Below are 26,363 nucleotides of genomic sequence, written 5' to 3' on the forward strand. Positions count from 1 at the left end.
TAGCCGGTTAGACTGGATGGTGGGTGGCTGCCTGGCAAACTGCTCTCCCCCAAGACTCAAGTGGTGCCTCCTGTAGAAAGTCTTCCCTCTCCCCACCCCCAGATGGACTTGGTTTCTCCCAGGCTGCGGGCTCCCCCTTCTCCCTGGGACGCCCCACTCTGCTTTGCGATGATAATTTGTATGTCTGTCTCTCTGCTACTAGACAGGGAGGAGGATTGCGTCTTACTTGCTTTTGCAGACCTGGCGCCTGGTCCAGAGCTGATCGGTTTTCGTCCTGCCATAAAGTTGAAATGAATTCATTTTAATTTACATATATATGAAATATGCCAGCCCTTTATTCCTTCAGCCAGTGACCACAGGGCCTCAAGCACCACAGTGCTAGGCGCTGCAGGATCATGGCTGAACCTGGCAGACTGGGCCCTGGACTGGAGCTCCCAGTGAAGCAGTGGAGACAGGTGTTGCAGCTAATCATACAAATATTCAAAATCGTGTTGGCAGGGCCAGGAAGAGAGTGAGACGAGTGAGGTGCCCAGGGCATAAAATTTAAGATGTTCACTCTCAGGGCTGTACAGTGCATACCTCAGCCTGGCCCTGAAAGCATGAGCGGAGAGACATGCCCTCATCGGGGAGGGAGGAGAGGGTCAAGGAAGGCAGCCCTGAGAAGGGAAGATGTATAAACACACACATCATTCAGGGTAATGGGTCTCCACCTGCCCAACCCCAAGCCCCCTTTACATATACCAAATATTTTGTTAACTCCTCTCACCACTTACTGTCCTAAAATGAAATTCATAGATAGTACACTTGACTTCCCTGGTTAAGACTCCATGCTTCCACTGCAGGGGGCTTGGGTTCGATCCCTGATCGGGGAACTAAGATCCCGCATGCCACACAGCCAAAAAGAAAAAAAAAAAGTAGATAATATACTTTACCTGTAAACGTAACTCCCCCCGCCAAATCAATATATGTATTGCCCTAACTTTAGTAGAAAGGAGAATTATAAGGATAATAATTTATATTAAACTCTCATACATTTCAATATACAAATGCCTGGTCATGACAATGACACCAGAAAACACGATGAAGTGTCAGGTGCTTACCCTATACATAGAAGCACTGTGTGACAGTGACAAAAACAGAGAGCTACAGGTATGTCGGCAGCCCAAACACCACAAGTGGCGTTGCCATCAGCCACGTGGTTTTTCCAGTGTGGTGAGTAACTTAGTACCTGAACAGATGAAAGCACAATTCTTCAGCTGTTTTATTCAATGGTTGCATTTCTGAAAAATTCAGGGTATGTTAAACCTTGGCATTGGCAGAAAATATTTGACGTGTTTAGATGGAGTCAGGAAATCATGAGCAGCCCTGCCTCGTGTGTGCGTTACAGGTCGCCTGGCCTGCCAGCCTCTGCCCACTGAGTGCCTGCGTGTGCTCCCCCATCCTTGGGACGTCCTCGAACTTTTCCAGCACCTGCCCGTGTCGGCAGTCCCCCCAACACACACACAGAATCACTGGCGCCAACCTACAACTAACAGCCAGTCTCTGAGCAGAAGGCCACTCCGTTACCTGTTGGTCCTTCTATCCTCAGCCTAATGGTTTATTTACACTTTATTTACATTATCAGGGGCCTTGCACACTGAGAGCAGCTTGTGTTTTTTTGCAATCTGTGCACATCCTCAGCAATTAGCCTCGGAAATAAAGGAGGCAACACCAGCCCAGATTCCCTCCTGACCAGTCTGAATGAGCCTTGCTACTCATTCCTGCTAAAGCTACCAAGGAAGTCAGCCGCCCCTGGCTGAATCCACTGTGAATTCTCAGCCACTCCAGACTAGCTCTGTAGACATTAACCAGTTCCCATGTGTGCTCACAGCCAGAAATAGGCAGCTCAGGAAGTCTGGAACCCCGGCAGTTGTTTCTTCAAACCAGAACCATAGCGAGTACTTCTATGAGCCACAGACTTTTAGCTAGAACAGGCTTTCTTACCCAAGCATCTAATACATGAGAACTGGATTTTTCTCGCTTGAGAAGGAAGAGAGACAGAAAAAGAACAATTCTTTATTTCCTCCTTCATCCTTTCACCTTCCTCTGAAGGCCCCACTTTAGACATGCGCCTCCCGGTCACAAAGAGGGAGACCACATCTGAAGTAAAGGATGTTACTTCTTGCCTTTTGAACTTCCAGGGTTTGGGCCCTTCCAATTTAAAGGTAGGCATTTTCAAGAGTAAAGGATGGTGGGCTTCTCTGGTGGCGCAGTGGTTGAGGGTCCGCCTGCCGATGCAGGGGATGCGGGTTTGTGCCCCGGTCCGGGAGGATCCCACGTGCCGCGGAGCGGCTGGGCCCGTGAGCCATGGCCGCTGGGCCTGTGCTCCGCAACGGGAGAGGCCACAACAGTGAGAGGCCCGCGTACCAAAAAAAAAAAAAGAGTAAAGGATGGTGATTCATGATTCGCCTTACGTGGTTATCCTTGGAACCAAACCCATGAGGGGTATGAACCTACTGTGTATTATTTCTAATCATCCTCACCACCAGCAGCGTAGGTCTTTCTCATCCTTGTGTTGCAGGTGAGGAAACAGAAGTTCAGAGAGGGCTGTGACTTGCCCAAGGCCACACAGCAGGTCAGTGGCAAGGCTGGAGTTTGTCCCGGACCTACTGCCCCCAGAGCCCACCCTTGTTATGGTCGCCCTGCTGCAGAGTCGTTTTCCTTCTCCCGGGGTAGAAATAGCTGTTTACCCTATTTTTTGTGAACAGGTTTCCAAAGAGGCCTCCAGAATGGGTGTGATCAAGCCAGAGAATTCAAAAATACAGCTCTTATTACGGAACTTAGTATTAGCCAGCCACCCACCCGCCTGGCTCTAATTAAAGGCCTGTCTGTCTTCTGCTTACAAATCATGGCTTTCTGGGGCCTATAATTTAACCAGTCGCAATTAAGGCCTGGCGAGTTGCGGGTGGAAGACTGGCCTCCTCCTTCCCTGTCTTACTGAGGCTAATGATAGAGACAGGGTACCTACCATTAGTATGGCCTCGGGGCCGGGGCTCGGGGGTGGCAGGCGAGGCACAAAAATCCAGAATCAGTATTACTGATTTTTTCTTTTCCTTCAGACTCCAGGATGGTTCAACATGGCAGATCCTGTCTTTACATAAGATATAGATGCTTAGTTCATCATGCATTTTTTTGCATTAAGTTTGATTTTCTAAAATATTGCATTAAATTATTATTTATCTTGATTACTGAGTTTTGAGGGACTCCCTTCCATTTTGCACCCTTAAATTTTTTCACCTTAGTCTTGGCCCTGGTGCCACTTCATGTAACTTTTGTCAAGTCACCACCCACCCGCCTCCAAGCTGTAGTTTTCTCATTTGTAAAGTGGGGTTACTGACAGTACCTACCTCATTGGGCTGCTGGATCTCAAGTCCCTGGCATACAGCTGGCACGTAATAATAGCTACCAACGTGGGGGAAGGGAGAGACTGGGGGCACTATTGGCACTGGAGGCAGGATGAGACTTTGATGCAAGACTGTGCATCACAGGACTTCTCCCACCCCTGGCTCCCGCCCACTGAACACAAGTAGCACACCCACCCCATCACGTGACAATCAGAAATGCCTGCCCACCCTCACATTTCCAAAATACCTCCGAAGGGACAGCGCTGCCACCACCACTGGGCTAGATCACCGTCTTGGAGTCACACAGACCTGGGCTCAAATCCAGGTTGTTGTTTAGCTGTGTGACCTTGGGCAAGTTCCTTAACCTCTCTGAGCCTCTCGTTTTCTTCATTTGTAAAATGACAGTATCTCATAGCGGTGATTTGAGTGTTTGGTTATCAAATTTGAGGTAGCTGCTACTGTTATGATTATGTCATTTGTATTCAAAGCAATAAGCTCTTCTTGGAGCGAGGCTCTCTTGTGGCAATTTGTGCGGGAGGAGGGAACTATCTACCAGATGAGATTGTGAAGAGAGAAGCAGATCTAGCCTGCTAATGTGTATTGTCTGAATTGAACTGCATTTACATATTTTAATCAGCTGCCAGCAATAACAATTTGGAAGATTTCAGGGGAAAAACTAGATTTTTTTTTGGTTCTCTTAAGAAGTTGGAAAATCAGGCCACCTTTGGGTCACCTCTGTTCCCTCCTGGAGCCGGTGAGAAGTAGCCTGAACACCCCTCCCCGCTCCTGGAATTTTACATGCAGCCAGCTGGAGTTATTTGCACTTCCTGCCTGGGCCCTTGTAGACCACTGCGTTTTCCACCCCTGGCTGGCTCTAAGGGGGAGGGAGAGAAGCACTCCTCAGGACACCGGAAGGAAGAGTTTTAAAAGGAAGCGAGGGATTGGGCCTGGGTTGTCAGGGAAGATAAGAAGCCTTGGAGGAATGCGGAACGCCTCAAAAATGGCTGAGAGAATCAAGGTTTTGTTTGTTTGTTCAATCTTGCAAACTCATCGCAAATTGCTAAGAGCCAGGGAAATGTTAACATTCTAGGGAAGGAGGCTGGGATGAGGCATAGCAAGAGCAAAAACCTGGAGGCTGGAATCCACCTAAATTACCCAAGGACAATGGGTAGAGGCGGGGACCAGTCAGGAAGGGGCCGGAGCACCAGGTCAGCAGACCCCTAGTCTAATCCCGGTTTTGCCACAGAGTGGCCTGGCGACCTTGGTTAGTCACTCCCTTCTCTGGGCTGTTCCCAGCCTCTTACCCTAGAATGGGTGTAAGGAAAGGGTTGTACCAGGGAGCAGCCTTCGGACTCTGAAATTCTAGGTCATCTTCTTCATTACACCCCTCATCACGCCAGTACTCAGTAGGCGCTTAAGCAGTACTGTACTATTTTTGTACACAGCTGCACAGAGCTGTGTGGCAACTTGGCCCTGTCCAGGGCTGTGTTCTCTGAAGGCAGGGGTTAAGAACAGCTCTAGGAACAGCCGGAGAAAGTGGCTGTGTTTATAATCTCTGCTGGGGCTGTGGGCTGGAACTCTAGGGAAGATTCCAAGCACAGGCAAGAAAAAAATGCCTGGATGAGAGCTGGGGTCCCTTGGAGGGTTCAGGAGACAGACTATAGGGGCAGCGAAAGGGAACCTGGTCCTGAGGAGCCACCGGTCTGGTTTAAATGTGATTTCTCTGAGGAGGGAATCAAGTGGTGATTACCTTACCCGTGGCAGCTGACACAGGGCCTGACATGCTTGAGGGATGGATGAATAATTGATTAAAAGAAAGGTGGAGACAAACACAGGAAATGAGAGAGAGGAAAGGATGGATGGATGGATGGATGGATGGATGGATGGGTGGATGGTTGGATGGATGGATGGTAGAAAACTAAAGGATGGTGGACGCTGGTTAAGTGGAGAGAAGATGGATGATTTTAAAAATGGAGAATGAGTGGAAGGAGGAAAGAATGAAGGGAGGGAAGGAAGAGAAAGAAGAGAGAAAAGGAAAGTGGAAGAATTGACAGATGGAGGGACTTCCCTGGTCGTCCAGTGGTAAAGAGTCCACTTTCCAATGCAGGGGACGCAGGTTCGGTCCCTGGTCAGGGAACTAAGATCCCACATGCCACGGGGCAACAAACCAGCCTGCCACAACTACTGAGCTCTTGCACCTCAACTAGAGAGCCTGCGTACCTCAAACTACAGAGCCCGTGTTCCCTGGAACCCACACGTCACAACTAGAGAGAAGCCCATGTGCCACAACAAACAGCCCATGTGCACTGCAATGAAAGATCCTGCATGCCTCAACGAAGATCCCGCGTGCCACAACTAAAGACCCAACACAGCCAAAAATAATTAAATAAATAATAAATCGTAAAAAAAAAAAAAAAGAATTGACAGATAGAAAGCTGGCTGGATGAATGAATAGATGGATGGAAGGAGAGTGAGAGGGAGGAAGATGGACAGTATATGGTTGGGTGAATGGATGCATAGAAGAGTAGACAGATAAAGGTAGACTGGTAGGTGGCCGGCTGGCTGGCTGGCTGAATATAAGAATGGAGGATAGGGCTTCCCTGGTGGCGCAGTGGTTGAGAGTCCACCTGCCGATGCAGGGGACGCAGGTTTGTGCCCCAGTCCAGGAGGATCCCACATGCCGCGGAGCGGCTGGGCCCGTGAGCCATGGCCGCTGAGCCTGCGCGTCCGGAGCCTGTGCTCCGCAACGGGAGAGGCCACAACAGTGAGAGGCCCGCGTACCGCAAAAAAAAAAAAAAAAAAAAAACGAATGGAGGATAGGTGAAAGGAAGAATTAGAAGTATGTTAGATAAATGAATGGATAGAAATTTGCGTGGATGGAAGAAAGGAGGCTTAGTTCTGCCTCTGAAAAACAATCCATTAATAAGCATTTATTGAGCCCCTACTATGTGCCTAGCCCTATACTAGGCACTGTGCAGAGACAGAGAAGTAAAGTCAGGCTCTCTCTCCACCTCACCCCGTACTCCCCAAGCCCCGTGCGTCCCCCCCGCCACACACACATACACGCATGAGGAATTCACTGTCTAGTTGGGGAGAAATGTTGAGGGGCTGAGACCATTGGCCAAGGCAGCTCAGGTAAGAGGTAAAAGACAGCAGTCCTTCAGTTCTGCCTACAGACAGGGCTCCTCCACTATAGTCTCAGAACCCTGCATAGGAGAGAGTGATCCTGGCCAGGCTTCTTGTGTGGGCTGTGAGGAAACTTCTTGGAATGTCCCCCTGACTGGCAACCCAGCGAGGGCAGGAACCAGGTCAATATTCGCTGCTGCATCCCAGCATCTAATGGAGCCCATCCTCATGCAGAAGGCAGTCAATGGCATTTCTTCAATAAATGAAGGAGTAGGTGAGGGAGTGAATGAATGTTCATCTGAGTAGCCTTGCCTATGGCTGTAGGCAGACTCCATCACCTTTGCAAACCTTCATGTCCTTGCCCTTGCAATGGGTGGTGAAAAGCCTTTGTAAACAAGGGAGGTTTCCAATGGAGATTGTGACATTAATAGAGGTAATAGTAGTCATACCAGCACCAATCATAGGAGCAATAATGGCCCCAGCAGTCATATGTTCATGGTGGTGATGATGGTGTTATTACTGGCAGTGGTAATAGAAGTATTAATGAAAGTAGTAATTGCATTAGTGATGACAGTGATGGTTATATTCATGGTGGTCGTAAGAACTGTACTATTGGTAGGAGGAGAGAAGAGAAAGGACATTCCAGGAGGAAAAAAATATTCTGATTTCAGTGGCAAGTGGCAAATCCAATTCAGACTGACTTAAGCTCGAAAAGAAAGGGAGAGGTGATTTATTGGCTCAAACAACTGGAAAGTCAGGAAGTTGCTCTGGCTTCTGACCCAGATACACAGGCCCTTGAACCATATTGTCAGGACTTGTCATTGCAACTTAGGCTCTCTCCATCTTTGGTCTCTGCCTTCCCCTGGGTGAGCTTCACTCTCAGGCAAGCTCTCTGGGCTTCCTGGTTCCTCATCTCCCAGCTAGACATTCCCCTTCGAAAGAGAACTGCTCCTCTCCAGCCCAGGATTACATCCAAAGTCCCAGGACTTGCTCTCATTGGCCCATCCTGTGTAACATGCCCATCCTTCCAACCAATCACTGTGTCTAAGAGGGTTGAAATATGCTGATTAGACCAGCCTGGGTCACATGGCCACTCCTGGAGCTGGAGATGGACAAGGTCATAACAGGGGAGGAGGAAAGAGATGGCAGGAAACCAGTGGGTGGACTTCAGAGGTAGGGCCAGGTAAAGATGACAGAGGTCAAAGGGCCTGGTGCTTGATAGGTGCTCAACAATTAATTTTTCTCCTCCCTGTGCTCTGAGGATGGGGTAAAACTCATCCTAAGTTGGAGGATAGAGCAGACCTGGGTTCAAATCCCCGCTCTGCTATGTGCTAGCTGTGTGGCCTTAGGCAAAGTACTTAACTTTTCTGTGGCTCAGTTTCCTCATCCATAAAATGGGACAACAATAATGGATTGGTTTTTTTTTTTTTTTTTTTTTTTCTTTTTGCGGTATGCGGGCCTCTCACTGTTGTGGCCTCTCCCGTTGCGGAGCACAGGCTCCGGACGCGCAGGCCCAGAGGCCATGGCTCACGGGCCCAGCTGCTCCGCGGCATATGGGATCCTCCCAGACCAGGGCACGAACCCGTATCCCCTGCATCGGCAGGCGGACTCTCAACCACTGCGCCACCAGGGAGGCCCTAATGGATTGTTTTAAGTGTTAAACAACTTATTGCTTAGAGCAGGGCCTGGCATATAGTAAGTACTCAATAAATGGAGGTAATGCTGCCAATTTATATAACTTAGGAGGATTAAAATCTCTTCCCTCTGACTGCACACTCCTCTGCTAGATCTTAAACAGCTGAATCCTTCTCCTTCAGGTCAGATGTCACCTCCCCAAAAAGCCCTCCCTGACCACCACAGCTAACGATGCCCTCCCTACACCCAGTCACACTCTATCTCATTAGCCCATTTTCTTGTCTTTGTGGTATCTGAAGTAATCTTGTTCATTTATGTTTCCTCATTTAATATCTTCTCCCCCGACCCAAATGTCAGAGACATGAAGACAAGGTCTGTCTTGGTCACTGCTGTCCTGAGAATCTAAAACAGGGCTTCACACATAGTTTAGGCTCCATAAATATTTGCTGAATGAATGGATGCTTCTTTTCTTCCCTGACACAATGTTTTTGTACAGTGTTTCCCACATCAGGGAGGACTCTGAGACAGAGATGCAGGAATGGGGGAGGGGTGCAGAGATGCACTCCCACATTGGCAGGGCTGGAAGGTGGGGGAGGCCTGGGTGAGCTTGTCACTCTCTGCCTTCAGAGAAGGGCTCCCTTTTGTCTTTGTCCCTGGCTGTGTGGAGGGTCTCAGCTCTGGGGGACCTTGGGGGGCCGGGGTGTCCACCTTGACTTGGGTCATCCCAGCCAAGGTCAGGCTAAAGCCGGAAGGACAGTATGTGCTCAGGCCTCGGATTACACATCCTTACATGTCTGGCTGCTTAGCTGGGATTAGTTCACACACCACGCCTACCTGTCCAGTCTAGGCCCAGGAGGGTGGGTCACAGGCCACCTCTCTGTCCCCACCCCTCAGGCCCATCCTGTACTGGGGAAGGCCTCAAGACCCACCAGACACTGGGCCAGGGCTGCACACAGTGTGCCTGTATTTTCCATGCATTTTCATCACCATTTGCTGAAAGTCTGCTGTGTTCCAGGCCTGAGGCTGGCACTTGATAGCCTCTCACTTGGTCTTTCAAGATGGTAGACTGGGGCTTTTTTAAAAATTTAGTTCCTCAATAAATAGTCATGGAACACCTACTATGTGCCCGGCACAGGTCTAAGCATGGGGGACACAGAAGTGACAAAGATGGTCACTACATTCATGGAGCTTTTAGAGGGGAGGGCAGACAATCAGTGAGTAAATGAAGATTTTTAAATGCACGTTGGCTCCTAAAGCAGGGGATGGAGAAGGAGGGGAAGGGAGCCCATGGATCAGCAGGTGAGATCTGCTTATCGACGCTCTGGTCTCAGGAATGTGATTTGTGCCCCTAAACCCATTGTTGGCTGGGGGGAGCATCACTGTCTGGAAGAGAGCAGAATGTGGATCACCTCGTCCCAGAAACGTTTGTTGAATGACTGAATGAATATTCTGCTATTGCTCAAAAGCCCTCCGTAGCTCCCCATTGCCTGCAGGGTCTCCTCCAGACACCTCAGCCAGAGTTCACAGCCCATCGTGATCTGGCCCCAGGTGCTCCTCTGGCCTCTCCAGCATGTTCCTCTCAGTCCTCCCCATCTCAGAAAAGGCCACCACGAGCCTCCTGGTTGCTCAGGATGGAACCTGGAATTCCTCCTTGATTCTTCTTTCCCTCACTTCACACGTCTGAGCCATCAGCAATTTGGTTAGTTTCACATCCAGAATATGCCTTAAACCTTTCTTCTGTATTCTCAACAGCCACCACCATCTCTCACCTGGACACCTGCCAGGCTCCCTCACTTAGATTCCTGCTTCTATTCCTATCTCCCTACAGGCCGTTACCAAATGCAGATGGAGGATCTTAAAACCTACATTAGGCCACGTCACTAGCCTGCTGAGAAACCCTCTGTGGCTTATGTGGTTCTCAGAATAGAAACATCCTATCAGGTCTTCAAGGCTTCCTTCACTTCTCTCTTGGACCTCATCTCTGACACGCCTTAACCTTTCTCCCAGCTCCGGGTACACAGCTCTCCCTTCTCTTCCTCTTACAATCTCGTCTCTGCCTCAGGGCCTTTGCACTCGCTGTTACCTCTTCCTGGAACACCTTGTCCCCAGGTCTTCCCATGCCCAGCTCCTTTGCATCCCTCAGATCTCCACTCAAATGTCAGCTCCTCAGAGAGGCCCTTCCTGGCCACTTGAACTGAAGTAGTCACTCCTCCCCTCCCTATTTTTTTAATCCCATCACTTTGTTTTATTGGCAGAGTGGGTAGTGGAGAATGGGGGTGGGGAGGGCTTCAGAGAGGTCCGGAAGCAGGGGAAAAAATGCATCAGGGGCTCTAGGGAAGCAACAACACGGCTTTCCTACAGGCCAGGAAGAGCAGGCCACAGTATGGAAGGGGTGAGGTGCTAGAGCAGGTGGGGATTCCAGCCCCACATCCCTGATTCAGAGCATCCCATGGAACCAGCTGCAGACCCAGCGTTCCTTAAGGGGCCCATGACTGTTTCCCTGGCACTGTTTAATTCTTTCCCTCATCGCTGGCCACACTTCTAATGATTTATGCCTAGGCTAACAAACTGAGATCCCTGCAGAGGCCAAGTAGGCCTCATAAACACCTTGCGGGGGCTGCTTATAAGACTGGAAAAGCACAGGCCTGGACTAGCTGGCGCTCAGCCCCAGCCCAGCATTCACAGAGGAACAGGGGCCCAGAGGAGCCAGAGCTTCAGATTGCTTTTTTTTTTTTTTTCCTTTTGAGAAACTGGAAATCTGGATTTGTAGCGGAAATAAATTTTGGCAAATAATCCACTGTGTGGGCCAAAACCACCTGCTTGTAGGTAGGCGGAGCCCTCCAGCCCTCAGTTCATATTTGTCACAGACACTCACCCTTCACTGGCACCAAGTGGCAGTTTGGGGTACACACGTTCCCCCCATGATTTCTTCCCTGCCTCACAAACACCTGTGTGGTGGAGACTATTCTGAACCCCATGTTACAGATGAGAAAACTGAGGCTCAGAGAGATGACATGATTGTCTATGCCAGGGCTCAGCCTGTATGTAGAACTGACTTGTGTGGCCCAAAAGCTAGAGAGATTCTAAACTCTGAACTAAAAGCTTTTACCTGCTTTGCCTGATTTCTTCCTCCATTCCTATCCATTTCACACAACGGGAAACCAAGGCTCAGAGAGGTTAAGAAGTGTACCAGAGGTCACCCAGCTGGCAAGAGCCAGGATTACAACCCAACTCTGTTCAGTGTCAGAGCTTGCAGGTTAAACCCTTTATTCTTTGCCCAGCTCCAGTGAAAGGAGCTCTGAGAAGTTCAATGACCACAGAATCCTTGGCAATACTGAAACCATTATCTGCGCACGCTTCTACTAAGTATAAGTTTCTAAGTGCTAGGATTTCAGGCCCTTCCCTGGAAGCCTTGGGTTGCAGCCAGGACCCTCAAATGGCATTTTTTGGAGGGAGTGAGATCCTCAGGTGTTTTGTTTAAACCCTGACATCCTGGCAGCTGATTCACGTTATTTGCCAACTCCTAAGCCTTGGTTCCCACTCCTGCCAGACCCCAACACAGTTTGGAAGTTTCCAGATGGAATCTGGAATCTGACCAGCAGCTTGGAGCTCCACATGGCATATCTCTTCCAGTCCTCTACTCTGCCATTCTTTGGTTTGTGGGGACGGGAACTGACATTTATTGAGGACCTATTAGATGCCAGGCACCTTCTATGTTATATCTCAGTGTGATTCAGTCACTTCCTGGCTGTGTGATCCTGGGTGAGTCACTTTACCTCTATGAATCTTAATTACCTTGCCTGTTAAATGAAGTTAAGAATTTTGTTAGCCACTTCACTTTTTATTTGCAATAGTCATAAACCCAAATCAAAAAAAGGGCACTGGTTGGTTCATATTATTTGACAGTGCAAGGAGAATGGCTTCAGGAATGGCTGTATCCAGGTGCTCAAATAGCGTCATCAGAAACTTGCCTTTGTCTCTTAGCATTGAGTCCCTCTACATTGGCTATATTCTTGGGCAGATTGTTTCCAGAGGGCCAAAGATTACTTTCTGGCCCCCGTAGGTTGATACCCTGTCAACTCAGCAGTCTCTGATGAAAGAGAGTACCTCTTTCCCAATAGTTCCAGAAACAATCCCAGGATGAAAATTAGCCAGTTTGAGTCATGCCCACACTGCTAAACCAATCACTGTGTCCAGGGGGAGAGATTATCCTAACCGGAAAGCTTTGATCTCATTCTTACCCTCCCTGGGACTGAGGAATAGGGTCAACTTCACTCAATACATAAGAGTGGAAGAGGGTTGATTCTCCCCCAAAAATGCTAAACAGTCTCAAACATCAAAAACTACATGGGAATTCTCTGGCGGTCCAGTGGTTAGGACTCCGTGCTTCCACTGCCGGGACCAGGGTTCGATCCCTGGTAGGTGAACTAAGATCCCATAAGCTGCACGGCGTGGCCAAAAAAACAAAACAAAAAAATGCTACAAAAATACCTACCACCTGGGTATTTGTGAGAATTAAATGAGATAATATGCTGTGCCTGGCTCTTAGTACATGCCCACTTAACAGCTTGCCTTCGTCTTCTCTCTTCTCGACCCCTGAATACCTCTCTGACCCAGCATGCCCACTCCAGAGTTAGGCAGGCCTCAGTTCAACCCTAATTCTGCTGTGTGACTTTGGGCAAGTTATTTAGCTGCTCCAAGCCTCAGATTGGTCCTCTGAAAAGTGGAGGTGATAAAACTTAACTCCTGGTGTGGTTGTGAGGAAATGCCTTGAGTGAGTAAATGGCATGCAGTAGGCGCTTAGTAAGTGGTGGCTTCCACTCTTGCCAGCCTCTCTCTCTGTGCATACCTGCCCCAGCCAAACTGGGTTGACTCTCATTCCCCACCCCCAAGCCTTTGCACGTATGGTTACCTCCACCTAGAACACTTCCTCCTCTCATCTCTGCCTGCTGGAATCCATCTCTAGCCCTCAAGGTCCAGCCCAAAGGATTTCTCCTCCAGGAAGCCTCACCTCTCTGTGCCTTGGTTTTCCCAACTACAAAACAGGGATTATGAGAGTATGTACATCTTAGGGTTGACTTAAGGAGTTAATGAGACTGCCCATGTAAAGCAGTTGGTACAGTGCCTGGCATGGTGAGTAATCAATAAATACTAGTTGTTTTTATTATGTCATTATTATTAGATGTTGAGCTGCTAATTCCAGCTTGTGTTTCCCCATAGTGTCTCATGCAGGGTGAGTACTCAATAAACTTGTTACATTTGGGTGGTCTAGTTGAGGCCATGGCTTCTAAACCCACCCACCCATCCATCCATCCACCCAACAACCATCCACTCATCCATCCATTCATTTGTTCATTTACTGCACCAGTATTTGTTGAGTGTCAACTCCATACCAAGCTCAGTGCCGGGCAACGGGGGATCCAGCTTTGCAAGATAGACATGGTCCCTGCCCTCATAGTGCTAACCAAGGTCAGTGGGGAAGAAAAAAATAAATGAGTGAGCACATGAAGAAACAAGATGACTGCAGATTGTGGCAAATCCCCAGTGAGGTAAAACAGGATGGCAAGATTGAGTGAGTAGGGAGGAGTTTCTTTTGGATCAGGTTGTCAGAGACAGCCTCTCTAAGGAGGAAATGTGAGGGATAAGAAGGAGCCAGCCATAGAGAAATCTGGAGGGACGGCATTCCAGGGAGAGAAAACAGCAAGTGCAAAGGTCCTGTGGCAGGAATGGTCCTGGCATGTTGAGGAGCAGATAGATGGCCAGTGTGGCCAGAGGAGAGGGATTGTGTGGGAGAAAGCAGAGGAGAAGAGATCTGAGAGGCCAACACGGATGAAATCAGGCAGGGTCTTGTAAGGCCCACAAGAGATGGAACCTTATTTTGAGCACAGTAGGAAGCCACTGGAGGGCTGAAAAGGGGAGGGACAAGGCCTAGTTTCTGCCTTAAAAAGACTGCTATGACAGGGGCAATAAAAGAGTTGAGAAACACACCAGAAGGGTGTTTAATTCAGTCTGGGGAAAGTTGAAAAGGCTTTTTTGAGGAGGTGACATTTCTGCTGAGTCTTGAAAGAAGTCAGAAAGCAAACTGTGTGTAAGAGAGAGGGAGTGGGGAAAGGGCTCTCCAGGCCCACAGAGCAGCAATCGAGAAGGTGCCAAAGGCTCTGTTGACTCCCTTTTACAATAGGAAAATGAGAGGCTACTGGGGTCCAGAGAAGGAAGGTGTCAAAGAAAAAAAAATCAATGACACTTGTTAAGATGGCAAGGCAGACTTTATTCAGGACCGTTGAGACATGTGTGGGGACCACTGCAATGGGATTTTACAGTAAGAGAGAGATTGGGCTCAGCTCTGAATACAGCATGAGCAAGTGGGTGTTTTTTGTTTTTGTTTTTGTTTTTGTTTAACATCTTTATAGGAGTATAATTGCTTTACAGTGGTGTGTTAGTTTCTGCTGTATAACAAAGTGAATCAGCGATACGTATAAATATATCCCCATATCCCCTCCCTCTTGCGTCTCCCTCCCACCCTCCCTATCCCACCCCTCTAGGTGGTCACAAAGCACCGAGCTAATCTCCCTGTGCCATGCGGCTGCTTCCCACTAGCTATCTAGTTTACATCTGGTAGTGTATATATGTCCATGCCACTCTCTCAATTCGTCCCAGCTTACCCTTCCCACTGTCCTCAAGTCCATTCTCTACATCTGCGTCTTTATTCCTGTCCTGCCCCTACGTTCTTCAGAACTTTTTTTTTTTAGATTCTATATATATGTGTTAGCATACGGTATTTGTTTTTCTCTTTCTGACTTACTTCACTCTGTATGACAGTCTCTAGGTCCATCCACCTCACTACAAATAACTCAATTTCATTTTTTATGGCTGAGTAATATTCCATTGTATGTATGTGCCACATCTTCTTTACCCATTCATCTGTTGATGGACACTTAGGTTGCTTCCACCTCCTGGCTATTGTAAATAGAGCTGCAATGAACATTGTGGTACATGACTCTTTTTGAATTATGGTTTTCTCAGGGTATATGCCCAGTAGTGGGATTGCTGAGTTGTATGGTAGTTCTATTTTTAGTTTTTTAAGGAACCTCCATACTGTTCTCCATAGTGGCTGTATCAGTTTACATTCCCACCAACAGTGCAGGAGGGTTCCCTTTTCTCCACACCCTCTCCAGCATTTATTGTTTCTAGATTTTTTTGATGATGGTCATTCTGACCAGCATGAGGTGATACCTCATTGTAGTTTTGATTTGCATTTCTCTAATGATTAGTGATGTTGAGCATCCTTTCATGTGTTTGTTAGCAATCTGTATATCTTCTTTGGAGAAATGTCTGTTTAGGTCTTCTGCCCATTTTTGGATTGGGTTGTTTGTTTTTTTGATATTGAGCTGCATGAGCTGCTTGTATATTTTGGAGATTAATCCTTTGTCAGTTGCTTTGTTTGCAAATATTTTCTCCCATTCTGAGGGTTGTCTTTTCATCTTGTTTATGGTTTCCTTTGCTGTGCAAAAGCTTATAAGTTTCATTCAAGTGGATGTTTATAGCCAAGGAACAGATGGGGGTCAGTGGATGGAAAATTACTAAGAGGAAACATCAGGGAAAAAGGGGATTCTGGCTGAATTGACCTGACAGGATTCTTGGCTGAATATCTGAGGGACTCCTCCAGAATGATTGTATTTTCCAAAACGGGTCCTTACTCGGGCATGAAGAAGGGAGTCAGAAGAAGACTGCTGCTAATAATACCACTAATAATCATGACATGTTCTACATTTAGTGTGTGTGGCCTGGAGACCCTTTAACACCTGCCCCCATTACCTCTCTCACCTCACCTCCTCTTCCTCTCCCTTTCAGTAGCCCTACTTCACACTGGCACAACACGTTCCCACCTCAGGGCCTTTGCACTTGCTGTTCCCTCTGCCTGGAATGCTTTTCCCACTGATGGTCACATGGCAACTCCTCCTATCATTCAAGTCTCAGTTTCAGTGTTACCTCCACAGAGAAGTGCTCCCTGACCACCTCAGCTAAAGTAAACCCATCTCATGGTCATTCTCTTCCCCACTGACCTGCTTCATTTTTTCCTGGCAACTTTCACCACCTGAAATTATCCTGTTGACTTGCTACTGTTCACTGTGTATCCCTTCCCTCTACAAGATGGTCAGCTCTACACAAGCTCGGATTTTTGCCTGGTTTGTTCACTGCTGTATCCCTAGAGCCTAAAATGGTACCTGGCATCACTGAATGAATAAATGAGGTCAATCTTAATAAAAACCTGACCATGTCGGTATTATTATTCCCTTTTTTTGTTGTTTTGCGGTACGCGGGCCTCTCACTGTTGTGGCCTCTCCCGTTGTGGAGCACAGGCTCCGGACGCACAGGCTCAGTGGCCATGGCTCACGGGCCTAGCCACTCCGCGGCATGTGGGATCTTCCCGCACCGGGGCACGAACCCACGTCCCCTGCATCGGCAGGCGGACTCTCAACCACTGCGCCACCAGGGAAGCCCTATTATTCCCTTTTTACTGACAAGGAAACTGAGGTGAAGTTCCTTGTGTAAATTTACACAGCTGTGTAAGGGATACCCACCCTTTGGCCTCCCTCCAATGAAAAATAATAATAACTAATTGTAACGGCTGCCACCTTAGTATAGTCTTACATCGAGCTGAAGTCTTCCTCCCAGTTTTTAAAAAAATGAGCAGTTAACATTCACTGGGCCTCTACTGTGTGCCAGCCATCGTCTCAATGAATCCTCAGTGAAATAGGAACTGGTTATCCTCATCGCAGAGATGAGGAAATTGAGGCTCAGAGAGGCTAAGTAACATGCCCAAGGTCTCATGGCTGGAAAATTAAGAAGCTGGGATGAAAATGCAGGTCTAGTTCTTAACCAGTACATTCTAGTACCTCCGTCCCGCTGGACCTAGCCCATTCATTCATTTTTTTTTTATTCACGTATCCTGCCTTCTTCCTCTATGTGATGAGTGAATGAAGCCAGGGCTCACCGTGAAAGAGAGTGGATGAAAACCCATATTACAGAGTCTCCCTGATAATGATGACATGACGAGATCATCATTGTTTTTAACCTCACCTTGTTACTGTTGAAGGACTCATACCAGGAGGAGAAGTATCAGTTTAGCTATTGTCTTGATGTTCTCCTGGGCTTGGATTATTCATACTATCTCCGAGCAGTTGTTTCTTTGCGAAGATCTTTGTAAGCCTTTCATCTTTGTGTGCAAGGACTAGTTCAGCTAAAACCAGAGGATAGAAGCTGCACTCCAACTCAACCGGATGAATTAGAATACCCTAGATTATGCTGCAGTGCGTACGAACACACAGTCTCATGACTGTATACGTCAAAGTTTATTTCTGACTCATGTGATTCCCACTGAGGATCCAGTAACAACCCCGCACAGCTCTCTTGCAAGTGGTGACTCAAGAATCCAGTAGCTCCATCCTCTGAGCATGAGACCTCCATTCCGGCAGCTACAGACCCTCAGTGGATATTGCATGAAAAAGATCAGAGATGTGAAGACACTTGGCCTAAGGGTGCCAAGCCAGAATTAGAAAGTAGGCCTCTAGACTATCCACACATCCGTTTTACCTCAATATGAATCTCTAGTGAGACTAAAATGCTAGATGAAAAAGAACTATTGTTAAGTCACCCAAATGACTCTTTCTAAATGTATATTGGGCATTAACCAGCCAAACTGGCTATTGTCAGAATGACCACTCACAGGGCCATCATTCTGACATTAGCCAGAGTGGTACCCAATCCCAGCATCCAGACTAACACAGTTAGTTACTTTCAGCCACCCAACCACCTCAGCCAAGCTCTCAGAGACTACCCTTCCCACTCCCTATCCTGTCAGACGCAAGGGGCAAGAGGACAGGTTTGTGGCTGAGCAGAGCCTGTGGACAACTGCCCTTGCCTAACATCTCCTACGCTCCTTGTTTTTTTGGGGTTTTTTTTTGTGGTACGCGGGCCTCTCACTGCTGTGGCCTCTCCCGTTGCAGAGCACAGGCTCCGGACGCGCAGGCTCAGCGGCCATGGCTCACGGACCCAGCCGCTCCACGGCATGTGGGATCCTCCCGGACCGGGACACGAACCTGTGTCCCCTGCATCGGCAGGCTGACTCTCAACCACTGCACCACCAGGGAAGCCCTATGCTCCTTGTTTTTTATTCGAAACACTGCTCTCTGCAGCAGGGATGGACTGATGCCGTTCATCACCGTTAAGACTGACAGTCCCTTCCTCAGCTCCGCATGCCCTCAGCAAATATCAGGACTTGGCGATCACTCAGGCAGGAAGGACACTGCCCCACGTTTCTCGTCATCACCTCCTCCCTCTATAGGGATCAGAGTCAAGTTCCCACCCCCATCGGAGACATTGTCCTCAGATGGGCAGGAGGTTGTAACAGCACCAGCTTCTAGAATTCCTGCTTTGGCAAAGCTTATGAGAACTTAGTTGACCTGATAGGAAAAGGGTACCCAACCCAGAGCTTTTTGGGAAGAGTCAGGTCACCTAGGGAAGATGGTTCAAGTGAGGGCATACATTAAAAACCATAACCCAGACCCCAGGATGCTGGGATAAGAAAGGTCCTCAGTGTTTAAAAAAAAACGTGGGGTGGGTGCTTCAGAGTCTAGTAGATGTGGATTTAAACACTGCCTCTGCCACTTCCTTAATTGTCACTTTGGATATAGTCTTCCTCAGCCTCAGTTTTCCCAATTATTAAATGGAGGGAGGGAACACAGCACACCCTGCAGATTCTTTGGGGGATGAAATAACATTCTTTATTTAGACACAGCCCCTGCCCTCCAGTTGCTTACATTCCACAGAGGTGAGCATTATTGTAAAATTGCAACTTGGACAGCATTATGAGGAGAAGGGCATAGTACTACTAGAGCCTGCAGTTAGGAATTTGACCTGGTCAGGGATAGCTTCCCTGAGGAGGTGATGCCTGAGCTGAGCTAAGAAAATCGGATGAGTAGGAGTTAACCAAGCAGAGTGGAGGGAAAAGCATTCCAGGCAGAAGGAACAGCATGAGCAAAGTCCCTGTGGCAAGAAGGATCATGGAGACTGTGAGGGACCAAAGGAAAGCTAATGCGCCTGAGATGAGAAAGCAAAGGGGAGCATGGAACAAGACGAGGGTGGAGAGTTAGGCAGGGTATAGACTAAGTGACTGGAACTGTGAGACCCCAAAATACAGTGGCTTAAACAAGATGAATGTTATGAGGTAGACCGGGAGCTGGCAAACTTCTTCAGTAAAGGGCCAGTCCAGGGCTGGGGTTAGCTTCCCTCTCAGATCCGAGATAGTCGCTCCAGCTCTGCACATCACATCTGCGTCCCCTCCAGCAAGAAGGAGGAAGAGGAGAGAGGGCAAGCATCATTTTTGCTCACATTCCATTGGCCAAGCTTAGTCACATGGCCACATCTAACTACAAGGGAAGCTGGAAAATGTAGTCTTCATTCTGGGTAACCCTTTGTCCCGCTAAAACTCTATTACAATGAAAGGAGGGAAGAATAGATATTGGGGACATCTAGTGGCTTTGGGGACACCAGAAAGAGGTCAGTTTGCAGTGGTCCAATGGGAGGTGAAGGTGACTTGGGACAGGGTTATGGCTTAGCAGGTGGAGAGAATGGAACAGATCCAGAGATGTTTGTGAGCCAGAATGGATAGCACTTGGTGACAGTTTGGATATGGAGGCAAAGGATGGGGTTGGATGTGGCAAGTGTGACCCTTAGGCTCCTGGCGTGTGCAGTTAGATGCAGGTCTTGTCTGGAAAGTTCTTCGTATATGATAGCAGGTCAGGTAAGTGTTGCTGTCTTCAATATCATATCAGTGGGTCCGGGGGCAAACCCAACACCTACAGAGACCTGACAGATAATGAAAGGAGTGAAGGGGCCTGTGGACACTGGGGAGCCCGTGCCCTGTCTAAAGGGACAGCTACTCCTTAGCGCCAGCAAGTTGTTGCCACGGGGAATGCAGGTTGAACGTGTAGACACAGCATGTGACGTTCCAAGGGAAATCTGAAAATCTAGATTTTTATGGGAAATCTCCTAATTTGGAAACTTGGACAAATAAGTAAAAATAAATTTCTCAGCCCCAAGGCCTCTGGTTTATAACGCCTGGGACACCCCCAGCAATGTCACTGCGCCCTATTTCCACCTTTGTGTCTCGGTTGCCTTCTCACGGTGAAGGCCTCTGTTGCCTGGCTCACCCCAAGGCCTTCATCCTCTATTGTCCCTGGATTCCTGTCCCTTTGTGCCCATGAGCACCCCCTGCAGGCTCCTGACTCCAATTTCTCACCAACCCCCCCACCAGAGGCCCCTACCTGTAGAAGAGGGAGCCAAACCCATCAGCCTGCTCCCAATCCCCTTAATCGGATCTGCGCCAGTGACCCTTCTGATTAAAACTCCCCATCTGTAATCCCCCCTTAAAGCTGGGGAAGCGGAAGCACCATAAAAGGAGGGAAAGGTTTGATGGTCCAGAAACTGCCACCTCCTACGTCCTTGAAAACGTCTTGGGGAGACTCACAGACCTGAACTGGAGTCCCAGATCTACTCCTTGCAAGTTGTGTGGCCCTGGAAAAGTCACTTCGTTCTCTGAGCCTCCATTTCATTCGTTTGCTTGATCATTCATTTATTAACTATTTAGGGATCTCCTGCTCTGTGCCAGGCACTGTTTCAGGAGCTGGAGTTACAGCAACGCAAGACAAATCCAGCCTGGGCCCTCATGCAGCTGAGATTCTATTGCGGGACACAGAGGAGAAAATTCCAGCTTGGAAAGATCAGTGCCATGAAGGGCCAAACTCAAGGGCTGTGAGAGTCCAGAGGGTGGGTGTTCTCAACCCACAACTGGGAGTCAGAGAGGGCTCACTGGAGCAAGTGGCTTCTGAGCTGAGGCCAGAACAGGCTGTAGGAATCAGCCAGGAGAAGTAGGGGAGGACGGGTACTCCAGGCAGAAGGAACAGCGTGGACAAGGATCTGGAGGTGTGAGCAACCATGGCAGCATGGCTTGGGAATTGTAAGTGGTTTTGCCAGGATTCATAATGGAATACGCAGTGGGAAATGGAGGAAATGGTCTGGAGAGAGAAGAAAGGTGGACTTAATACAAAAGCCAAATCTCCTTTTTATGCCTCCTGCCTCTCTGACCTCATCTCCTCCCACTCCCCGCCTTGCTCACGCAGCCGCACCCACACTGAGCTTCTTTCTGTTGCTTGATATGCCAAGCTCATTTCCACCCCAGGGCCTTTGCACATGCTGTGCTTGTACCTGGAATGCTCAGATCTTTGAATGACATACTCCTCACCTTCAAGTCTCAGAACCAGCACATCTCCTGTGAAAGGCCTGTCCTGACCACCCAACCTCATGTGGACACCCCCAGTGCTTCTCTACTGATACTCCTGGTTTGTTTTTCTCAGTAACATGTAGCACATAATACTATCTGACATCATCTTGCTCCTTTATTAGTTTATGGGGTTTTTTGTCTGCCTTTCCCTACCAGTTCCTTAAGGCCAGGGAAATTGTCTTTCTTATCCATGCTGCATCCCCAGCAAAGAGCATAGCACTTAGTAAGTGCTCAGTAAATATATGCCAACTAAATGCAAAAGGATAGGACCTTCATGGGGAGCCATTTCAGGGTTTACAGCAGGGCTGTAGCTTGCTCAGCTTTCTGCTTCTCTCCTGTGACCCATCAATGTGGTTGTGAGGATTAAAAGCAATGGGATACTCTTTATGGAAAGCAACTTTTTATATAACTTATATTGAGGCTAATTTTATATAGCATATAATTCACCATTTCCAGTGAACAATTCAATGATTTTTCAGTAAATTTGCCAAGTTGTACAACCATCATCCTAAATCAATTTTATAACATTTTCATCATCCCCATGAGATCCTTCATGCCCATTAACTGTTAATCCCTGTCCCCACCCTGGCAACAACTAACCTGCCTTCTGTCTCTATAGGTGTGTCTTATCTGGTCATTTCATATAAATGGAATCATACACTATGTGGCTTTTTCTGTCTGGCTTCTTCCACTCAGCATAATGTTTTCAAGATTCATCCATATCGTATCATGTATTAGTATTTCATTCCTTTTTATGGCTGAATAATATTCCATTGTATAGATAGACCACAGTTTGTATATCCATCAGTTGATGGACATTCAGGTTGATTTCACTTTCTGCCTCTTACAAATAATGCTGCTGGGAAGATAGATGTGTATGAAAACAGTTTGCAGGACCTGAACACTAGGTGCAGCTCTCTGCTGGCCAGAGCTTCTAGTGTTGCTGCACAGACTTGACCCCAATGGGCTGTGTGACCATAGACTAGTCCCTTCCCTTCTCTGCTTGAGTCTCCCCATCCTTCCAGAAAGGAGCCTGGACCCTTTTCTGCACAGACGTTCTGTGCCTTGTCCATATTCCTGGAAGAGCAGGGAAGTGTTCAGAGCAAATGATAAACAGCCTGTTTATTGCTGGAGCCAAAGGTAGGCATCCTGTGATTAACCACCAGAGCCAACAATTTTTTTTAGAATGAGAAAGGCCTGGCTCCAGAACCCTTGATTCCCCCCTGGGTACCCCTACCTGCTAATCTCTTCTCTCAGAGGACCAAAGCCCCCTCCCACGCTTGGTGCAGACAAGTAGGCTGCAGGATTCAGAACCTCATCGCAGGGAGGGAATTTGGGGACAGCCTCTGAGTCCTGGTCCTGTTTCCTGCTTCTGCTCCCTGGGTTCCTGGAGTCCTGCCCAAACCCGATTGGGCTCAGATCCAGGAAAGCAAGGCTGAAAATGAAGGGACCTGGCCAGGGGTTTGAGCTGGGGCCGGGAGGACTCATTGTTGGCCTGGCTGGTCCCCCATCCCTGCAGCCCGTCCCAGAGACCAAATCAACACTGTTCATTTGGGTTCAAGACTGTTTAGAGGATGTCTGCTGCCTTAGCCAGGCACTGGGGTTCACAGGCCTAGTCCTGGACCTCCAGAAGCAACCAGTCCAGAGGCTGGAGGTAAGGGTGACAATAAATTATCCAAATAATAATTTAATAACATAAAAAATATATTACGTGGCTGTTATGTGGTAGGTGCTCAATTACTTTCATCTCCATTTTAGAGATAAAGAAATGGAGTCTCAGAGAGAGGAAGTGACTTGTCCAAGGCCACTCAGCCAGGTGGGAATAATAACACTACTGCTCAGAGCCAAGTCCAACCGGCTTATAAATAAATATAATGCTGTGAAATAATAAAAGCAATAAAAGTTGATCTAAGGGCCTTATGAATTCATTGAATTCTCTTTGCCACCTTGCAGTGACCCACCCCCGTCTTACAGATGAGGAGACTGAGGCACAGAGGGTTTAACTCATGTTCAGGAGCTCCCCAGTCAGGAAGTGTAACCCTGACCCTAAGGGCTTCAGCGGGTCTGGAAGAGAAAGCAGTCTTGTGGGCAGGGCTAGGAAGGGTGGGTCACACTGCATTAGCACAAGTGCTATTTGATGAGCGCATGTGCCAGGGCAGGAGGCCTGGCACCCTCTGACCCTCCCAACCCAACCCTGAGCAGCGGACACCCCCCTCCAGGGTGCAGTGAGGCCTCTGCCTGCATTTTCTTCTTTCCTAAGCATCCTCAGGCTGAGAGGACGGGAGGGGAGAGCACTTTCTGGGGTACAAGGAGGGGGTGCCTGCCTTAGAATAACAGCGCTAAGGACTGTACAATAGGTGGGTGCATAATTCATGCATCTGTCAGCAGACATCAGTTATGTGGGCCTTCCCTGGAGTTGTCTGGGGGTTAGAAACTGGAGCTGGCTTCCCCTGCCAGCCTCTGGTGGAAATGAGATCTCCCAGCTCTTAAAGGAACAGACTCCCCAGGAATCTGCTCCGTTCTCCTGCAGCTGCCCTCAGGGCCAGGAGTCAGAAACTGTAGCAGCTCCACTGCAGGGGCTCAGCCCGAGGTCCCAGCTGGCTGCTCTGTAAGGTCAGAGCCACTCTGTGCCTAGCTCTGTGCTGACAGCTCTTTCCCCTCATTCTGCAGCTCCTGAGGGACTGACTACTGGTATATCCCAGAACTTCTCAACGTTGGTACTATTAACATTTGGGGCCCGATCATTTTCCTTGGTGGGGACTGTCCTTTGCATTGTATTTAACAGCATCCCTGGCTCCACCCACCAGCTGCCAGTATCACCCCTCCTCCAAATCGTGACAACCAAAAATTTCTGCAGGATTTGCCAAATGTCCCCAAGGGAAGGGGGAGGGGTCAAAATCATCCCCAGTTAAGAACTACTGGATGATCCCCATTTTACAAATAAGGAAACTGAGGCAAGGAAAGTTGCAATGCCCAAGGCCACCGGACCCATAAATGGCCGTGAACTTGAGCCACAGCCAAGAAACACCATGAAAACCTGTTGCCTTAGGTGCTGTGGGTGCAGAGGTGAATCTCAGAATCCATCCCTGTCCCCCCAAAGCTTACAGATTCTGGGCAGTGATGGACACATTCACACACACACACACCCCTGTAATAGGCTGTAGTGTGTGTGCTAAGAACCCCAAGGCTGGCAAAATGACGAGGGAGCCCAGAGAATGGAGTGGCTGGCCCCTCTAGGGATGACCTCTGCAGGGAAGGGCCATGTGGGCTGGGTTTTAAAAGATGGATTGGAATTCACTGGACAGAGAGGAAGAGGCACAGACCTGCAGAACTGACCAACAATAGTGTGTGATTAGGGGAGCGTGAAGTTTGGGAACCTGTGGCAGGAGAGGCCAAAGAGAGGGGTCAGAGTCAAACTCAGAGAGACTCGGCAACCATGTGTCCTGATTTTATTGCAGGGGACAGAACCCTCTCACACTCACCCAAGCAGCAGCGGCATTTACTTTCAGGATACGGCAGGCAATTTCAGAACAAGGGCGAGAAGCAAAGACTAGCTGGCCCCTCCGAGGCTGGGTGTTCTGGGCTGACAGGGTGTGGGCTGAGCTATTTCCCCTGTGATGACAGCTAACATTTATTAGACATTCACTAGGTGCTGCTGGAACCTGTCCTGAGTGCTTTGCATGTGTTAACACATCTAATCTTCACAGCAGCTCTCTGAGATAGATATTGTCATTATCATCCCATTTTGCAGATGAAGAAACTGAGGCTTAGAGAAGTTAAATGCCTGACTAAAGGTAAGGAAGTGGAAGCACTGAGACTTGAATCCAAAACAGCCTGACAGCAGAGCCCAAGCTTTTAACTGTGGCCCTCTACACCCTTTTCAAATCTCCTGTGTGCTCTCTGCTCCTCCTCTCTGCCTCTGCCCTTTAATCTCTGGCTTCTCTAAAAGGTTCAGCTTTCTCTGATTTCTTTTTTTTTTTTTTTTTTGTGGTACGCGGGCCTCTCACTGTTGTGGCCTCTCCCATTGCGGAGCACAGGCTCCGGACGCGCAGGCTCAGTGGCCATGACTCACGGGCCTAGCCGCTCCGCGGCATGTGGGATCTTCCCAGACCAGGGCTTGAACCCGTGTCCCCTGCATCGGCAGGCGGACTCTTAACCACTGCGCCACCAGGGAAGCCCCTCTCTGATTTCTTTATGGTTTTTCTGATCCCCTACAACGTGGGTGAAAAGTTGCTTGAGGCTTGGGCTTATCATGAAGCTGGTTCAGGCCTGGACTGTACTTGACCATTTAATTCAGAGGCTCACCACCCCCATAACCCACTCACCCCTGGATCCCGGAACTCAAATCTTCCATGGTGGACTGGTTCAGCCCAGCCTGGGTTTTCTGTCCCTCTCTGGGCCACTCAGAGGCAGCCAGGATCAAATGATACAAGCATGGAGACCCCACCCCCACCCACTGCCCTTTAGCAGGGGCAGCAGAAAGGGAGGCACAAGCCTATGAGAAGAGGACAGCTTTTGGGGGGTGGTGAGGAGGGCTGATAGATAAGTTTAGGAGTTTAGATGTTTTCCTGAAGAGTCCTGGAAATTTATTAAGCAGGAGAGTGATGTGACTGGATTTGTATTTTTGACAAAAAGACCCTAGAGCAATTTATTACATCTGCTTGCATTTCTGCATAAGCTGTAGACTAGCCTAGGCTCCATTAAATTCAACAAACATCCAGTGAGCCCAAACACCTGGACCAAACCCTCTTCTTGATCCAGGGGACTCAAAGGTAGTTAAGCTGTGATCCTTAGCCTCAAAAATTCATAGTCACACTCAGGAGTTAATAACATGAGACCAGGGTGTCTAGGCCTCCCTGAAAATCATCTGCAAAACC

At 48.5% G+C, this 26,363-nt stretch overlaps 1 protein-coding gene across 1 annotated transcript in view; it reads left to right on the forward strand.

Annotated features, from left to right (window-relative positions):
- Positions 1-26,363, forward strand: part of KCNB1 (potassium voltage-gated channel subfamily B member 1) — a gene marked incomplete at its 3' end in the record, with an annotated part of 102,019 nt that overhangs the window by 72,868 nt on the left and 2,788 nt on the right. The window lies entirely within an intron of this gene.

This window comes from Mesoplodon bidens (genome assembly GCF_964165515.1).
Source record: "Mesoplodon bidens genome assembly, chromosome: 15".
In the NCBI taxonomy this organism is placed as follows: Eukaryota; Metazoa; Chordata; class Mammalia; order Artiodactyla; family Ziphiidae; genus Mesoplodon; species Mesoplodon bidens.